This window comes from Vollenhovia emeryi, unplaced genomic scaffold (assembly GCF_000949405.1).
Source record: "Vollenhovia emeryi isolate VEMERY1.0 unplaced genomic scaffold, V.emery_V1.0 DF940769.1, whole genome shotgun sequence".
Taxonomy (NCBI): Eukaryota; Metazoa; Arthropoda; class Insecta; order Hymenoptera; family Formicidae; genus Vollenhovia; species Vollenhovia emeryi.
In genome coordinates, this window is record NW_011965597.1 from 1 (window position 1) to 7,253 (window position 7,253).

The 7,253-nt window shown below is 43.3% G+C and overlaps 1 pseudogene; it reads left to right on the forward strand.

The window, feature by feature from the left end:
- The first annotated feature begins 2,658 nt into the window (after positions 1-2,658).
- Positions 2,659-5,713, forward strand: LOC105555762 (annotated as a pseudogene).
- Positions 5,714-7,253: the final 1,540 nt, after the last annotated feature.

Consider the following 7,253-nt stretch of genomic DNA (forward strand, 5'->3'; position numbering starts at 1 on the left):
TGGCTACGCATTTCTCAAAACTAGAACTTGGACCAAGTACTAGCATCATGGACACAGGCCTTAATTCGCCTGAATAGGTACAGAGTTTCTAAATTTCTAAACTATGTTCTAAACGAGTTCAAGGTATTAATACACCTAGACACCGAAAACTACGGAGCGCACTGTCTGGACGTCGTCATCGGCGACCTGGGATACGTGGACATCGAGTTCAAGGTATTAATACACCTAGACACCGAAAACTACGGAGCGCACTGTCTGGACATCGTCATCGGCGACCTAGGATACGTGGACATCGAGTTCAAGGTAGTAATACATACATCTAGACACCGAAAACTACGGAGCGCACTGTCTGGACGTCGTTATCGGCGACCTAGGATACGTGGACATCGAGTTCAAGGTATTAATACACCTAGGTATATCAATCACGAGACATCACGAGACACGTTATCACGAGACACGTTATTATTAAATAAATCGGTACAATAATATTAGGTTCACTCTATTTACCGGCGCTCGTATAAGTCGGTAACGTCAGTCACGTCAGCCGCGCTTGCGAGCGCCACGTGCGGCAGAAATATGAAATGGAATTTTGGTGGTTGACGACGACGAACACGTTTCTTAATCTTGATGACGCGAAATTTCACAACCGCGGACTTGGCATTGCAATATCTCCACTCATGGGGCACGTAGGAGAAAAGTACAAACACTTTTATTATGCAAATCGTACCCAAGCTATCGATTAAGCGCAGTCTCAATTTCGTCGGATCAGCCGTTGTTGAGATCCGGAATTCTGAGGGCCCGTCAATTCGCGTACTCGCGTAAACTACACGGTCGGTGTCGCGCGCGTGGTTTTAGCTTGTCACTTAATTGTTGTCGCTTATATTTGGCGCGAGACACTACCGTGTCTCGTGATAATGGGACGATTAAAATTCTTTCCTGGAGTAAACAGAATAATGGGAGGATTAAAATTCTTTCCTGGAGTAATCAGATTAGTGGGAGGATTAAAATTCTTTACTGGTTGGGGGAGAAACTCTGTTGGAAATATAGAATTGCAGTTTGTAAATGTAACTAACAAATATTTTAGAAAATGTCAACGATTTCTCTGTATTTTCTATCGTATTAGCGCACATAAGGGGAAAAGAGTGGGGGAAAAGAAAAAATAATTTATTCTTGGAACAATGTTTTATTTATATTTTTAATGTAACTAACAATATATTTTCTATCGCATTCTATCTTATTCTATATGAGTGAGCGGGGGAAGATGTAGGATTAAGGGTGGGGTAAGTTAAAAATTTTCCTGGGACTTCAACAAAATTTTCATCCACTAACATTTTTTTCTTCTGCTTCCTACCCATACATATAAGATCGAGGCGAAGATGTACACGTTGGTATGGACATGTCGAGACTTGTTTGAACACGTCGAGACTCGTTTGAACACGTCGAGAGAAGGAGAAATATTACGGTTCGCACTGATGCGTGGATAGATTTTAAATCCTTTTAGCTAAGCTTATAATCCCACATTTCAAAAGAACGTTCAATATGCTGTAGATGAACAGCACATTTTAAAATGACATCTATGTGAAAAGGATGAGGGTAAAATTTACCAATGGGTCGAAAAAAGGCAAAGAGGGGGTAAAAATATAATCCCACATTTCAAAAGAGAAAACATCCCGTGTGGAAATTTAAGCAGGGATCCGGTAGGTTTTCCTCAGTTATTATTAGAATCCGACTGGGGAAAACGTCTCACTTTTAAAAAGGATTCCGGTCAGTAAAAACTTAAATAGGAATTCGACCGGATTTACTAGCCGGATTCCTTGTTGAAATACAATCTTTCAGCATCGATATAACCTGACAATCCTGACATGTGCAAATGCCTGATTTCCTAGCGGGGAACTGACCGGAAATTCTTATATTTCTCTAATAATTCAGTAAAACCAAGTTCTAAGTTAGAAAAACAGATTGGAATCCTTTTGGTTTTCATTTCTTGGGGAAATCTCATCGGAATCCAATAATAAGTGGGGATAAGATGGAGAGATTTCCACACGGGATGGTCAAGGGTTTGGGTCGAAAAAAAAGGCAAAGAGGGGGTAAAAATATAATCCCACATTTCAAAAGAGAAAACATGGTCAAGGGTCTGGGTCGAAAAAGATAAAGAGGGGGTAAAAAGTATATATATTATAGGTTAGCTTGTAGTTCCACATTTCAAAGTCCGTCAGTCGAGTGAATCAGTTTCATCGAATGTGAAAAGAGTGACTTGGGAAATATGTGCGACAACATGGATCAAGATCTATCTGGTGGCGCGAGTCGGCGAGGTTGCTACCATGGGCGACTATTTTGCGTGGATTCTGCAATGCGATGAGTGCATCGCGAAACTCGAAGAACGTAGCCGTGCCAAGCGTCCAAGGCTGTCCATCGGCAATAGACAATCTCTGGTGGCACAAATCGCGCGACTCGAGGGAGTTAAAAAACAACTGGAACGACGATTCGTACATTTCGGTGGTGGCGATGATTACGCGAGTGTCAGACCTTCTTCGAGAGCGCAACTGTCGTGGCGCGATATCGACATCGCGTTTGACAGTCGCGTGCTTACCGGTGTGGTGATTAACGTGAAGTACATCGAGCCGCGGAAATTTCTCGAGGACGCTCGCGATGTAGTGGTCGAGCACGTGCGAGACGCTATCGAACGCTATAATTGTGTAAAGGTGAATACCGTGTTCAACGGGGAGTTTGTGGCGGGTGATAAACGTGCAAATAAAAGCATAAATACAAAAAACTATGAACTGTTTATTACAACGGACCTACAACTGTGGTACAAGTCGCGCGTAATCGATCCGATTCTAACCGAACTCGAAGAATTCCAGGAGCGTGATAGCGGGTGGGCGCTGTCGCGTATACACAACATAACTATTAATGTGAACAAGTGCAATCCTATGCGCGCGGGATGCCATATAGACATGCCAGAAGTGGTGAAACGGAAGAAAGCAGTGATCAATGTACAATCAAAGGACAATGCGTGATTCGCATGGTCGGTGGTCGCTGCTCTGCATCCAGCTGAAAGGCATGTGGATCGGAAATCGTCGTATCCACATTACAGCGAGGTGTTAAACCTGCGAGACGTTCCAATGCCAATGACATTAAGTGGTATTAAAAAGTTTGAACGGTTGAACAGTATTTCCATCAATGTGTACAGCATCGATGAAAAGAACAATTGTGAACGCGCAATCGTACCACTACGAGTTGCTGACGAGAAGAAGGAGAAGCACGTGAACCTTTTATACCTGCAAGATCAGGGGGGTGCTGAAGTGGGTCACTTCGTCTGGATAAAAACTTATCCCGCCTCGTGAGCTCGCAACTCAGTAAACACAAGGAGAAGAAATATATTGCGATCGGTGAGTATCAATAAAATTTATGAAAAATTGTTTTATTTGAAAAATATAGAAATGTTTTTTCTTTCCAGATGTTTGCATTATTTCCATTCAAATGGAAAGTTGGAAGTCCACAGCGTGGACTGTCAACAGATAAATAACTGCGCGATCGTATTACCCAGCGAGAAGGACAAGTGGCTCAGCTTCGACAACCACAGCAGGAAGGAACGCGTGCCGTTTGTAGTATACGCGGACCTTGAGTGCATCTTAAAAAAGACTGATACCGATACCAAAGCATACCAGCACCACCAGGTATTTAGCATCGCGTACTACGTTCACTGCTCGTATGACAACTCGCTGTCAACGTACCGTTTCCGCCGCGACATTGATTGCATCGCGTGGTTTGCCAACCAACTAGAAGAATTGGCATATCGTGTACAGAATATTCTGTCGAGAAACGTTCCCATGCAAACACTTTCTAAAGAACAGTATGAGAAATTCCGTAGTGCCACGCACTGTCACATATGCGAGAAACTGTTCGCACAGGGTGACGATAGAGTACGCGACCATTGTCATCTAACCGGACGATATAGAGGCCCCGCGCATTCTAATTGTAACTTAAATTACAAAGATGCGTATTTCATTCCAATCGTTTTTCATAATTTATCCGGCTATGATGCACATTTCATAATTAAAGAAATCGCTACAGCGTTCGAGGGCACAGTTGATGTATTACCCATAACGAAGGAAACATACATTTCCTTTACAAAAAAATGTAAAAAATACCATAGAAAACTCAAAGCGACAAAATTGTATAAAGCTGCGATTTATTGACTCATACAAATTTCTGAGTACTAGCCTCGATAGATTGACATCGTTTCTCCATAGAGACCAATTAAAAATTTTACGATCTGAATTTTCAAAATTATCCAGCGACGATTTCGATCTATTGACGCGTAAAGGTGTGTTTCCATATGAATATGTGGATTGTGTGAACAAGCTGCAGGACCCGCGTCTATCTCCGCGCGAGTTATTTTTCAGTTCTCTGATCGGTGACACCGTATCAGAGAGCGATTACATGCATGCTTTGAATGTCTGGAAACGATTCTCCATCCAAACCCTAGGTGACTACAGCGATTTATATTTGAAAACCGATGTCTTGTTATTGGCAGACATTTTTGAAAATTTTCGCAATAGTAGCATCAACAGTTACGGATTAGATCCCGCGTATTATTATACATTACCAGGATTCACGTGGGACGCCATGCTGAAACACACACGTATAAATTTCGAGCTGCTCACAGACATTGACATGATCATGTTTGTGGAACGCGGCATACGCGGTGGTCTCAGCCAATGTTCCGGTAGATATGCTCGAGCCAATAACAAGTACATGCAGTCTTACGATCCATCGAAAGCTTCCTCATACTTGATGTACTTTGATGTCAATAATTTGTACAGGTGGGCGATGTGTCAACCACTACCATATGCAAATTTTCGATGGGTCACTAACGTTACTGATTTTAATGTAAATGCGATCGCTGTGGACTCATCGACAGGTTACATTCTCGAGGTCGATTTCGAATATCCACAAAGTATACACGACGAGCACACTGACCTACCGTTCTGTCCGACGCACGATAAGCCGCCAGGCAAGCGACAGGAAAAGCTACTTGCGACTGTGTATGATAAGAAGCGTTACGTCATACACTATCGCAACCTGCAACAGTGCACGCGTCACGGGCTGCGCGTCACAAAGATACATCGTATATTGGAGTTTTCGCAATCTCCATGGCTTCGCAAATATATTGAGCTTAATACTCAGTTTAGAACATGCGCGACAAACGATTTCGAAAAAAATTTGTACAAATTAATGAACAACGCGGTATTCGGTAAAACAATGGAAAACGTGCGGAATCACGTCGACGTTAAACTTATAACTAAATGGGACGGTCGCTACGGTGCCGAGACGATGATCTCCAAACCGAATTTTCATAGTCGCAGCATTTTTTCCGAAAACTTAATTGGAGCTGCGAAAACTCGAGGTAAAATTCAACAAGCTGATCTACGTGGGTATGTGCATCCTCGACATAACCAAGATCTGCTTGTATGAATTTCATCATGAATATATGTTACCGATGTATCGCGAGCAATGTAAAATCATGTATACGGATACCGACAGTCTCGTATACCACATCAAGTGCGAGGATGTATACGAGACGATGAAACGCGATATACATATACGATTCGACACGAGCGATTATCCTGTAGATAACGCATACGGTATACCGCTAGTAAATAAGAAAGTCCCCGGTCTCATGAAAGATGAGATAATGGCGCAATCATGACCGAATTCGTCGGAGTCAGAGCGAAAATGTACGCGTTGCGAGTCGATGGTAAGAAGAATACGAAGAAGGCGAAAGGTGTCAAAAGTAATGTAGTAGCGCGAACAATATCTTTTGGTGATTACACACATTGTCTGCGAGACGAGATAGAAATGACTCGCCGACAAACTTGTATAAGATCAAAACTACATGAGGTGTACACTATAGCCGAGACGAAAATCGCTCTGAGTCCGTACGACGACAAACGATACATAGTACCCGATTCTACAGAAACGCTGCCATGGGGGCACTACCGAATACCTTTATAGTATATATATATATATATATATATTCATAGTATTGTACATTATAGAATAGTAATTATTACAAGTATATGTTTATTCATGTTTCGGATTTCCTGAGGAAAGCCTCAGGCCGAAACGTCTCCCGGAACCGCCTCACGTGAGACGCGAAGTGATAAGTGGATCTCCGCAAAATTCCCGAGACTGGTAGCCGTTCGGTGTTTGGCACTCCGAGAAACCGTCGCCCGGGCGAGAGTCAAAAGTTGATGTTGTTAACACCGAACCGTTAGGTCACCGAGTCGCGACTAACAGAGGACGGCCATGATTCGTCGGGAGATGATCTGGCGATTTTGAATAGGAGGAGACAAAGGATTTGTCTCGGAAAAGGCTTAGCTTATATAAAGTTCGAAGTTCACTCAGAGGGGTAGGACAGCCCTTAAAGAAAATTCTTTGTGAGCGGTGTCCAGGTTCTCATCCTCGCGAACCTCCCCCCTTTATTAATAGGACAATACATTAATCAAACAGAAATAAGTAATATGGATACAGGTAATAGAGATACGGAGACGTGAGACCGTCGGACGATGAGACGTCTAAGGCAGACGAACACGCGCGCGGTGAACTCTGCTACGAGCGAGAAGCGAGATCGAGACACGCACGATCGGCGAAACTATTTGTAGCGACACTCGCAGAATAACGAAAAGCCCGATCGCGGTAGCTCTCGATTGTGGAATCGAAGGCTCTGAGTTTCGGAACTGTTTTTGACTGGTAGGATCAATTCGCAGAACTACAGTGTCCGCTTACACGCGTTAAAATCGAGATGAGCCGATTATCCTCGTCTCGGGACGAGGGAGAGGGCAATTCGGCGAAACTCGTGCTGGCGTCGGCGACTTGCGATACGATTCGTCGTATTTGATGACAGATTTGCCGAATGCTGCCCGAACGCGATCGACGAACAGCTGAGCGGCACGTGACACGCTCTGCTCAGGATGCGAGCTCGCGACCCGCGCTCGCGGCGCGCGCGAGCGATGCGTGCGACTCGCCCGATCGCGAACAATTCACATGTAAAATAAATGACACAACTATATATGTATATATGTATATATGTATTTAATATATTCTTATACATGTTTAATAGAATAAATACATTCTTTAAAAATTAAAGCACATTGTTCTTGTCTATCCATGAATTGTGCGATCCATCAAATCCCAACCATTTCACATAAACCTTGTCACCCTTCCTGCGCAGTACCTTTTCCACAAGA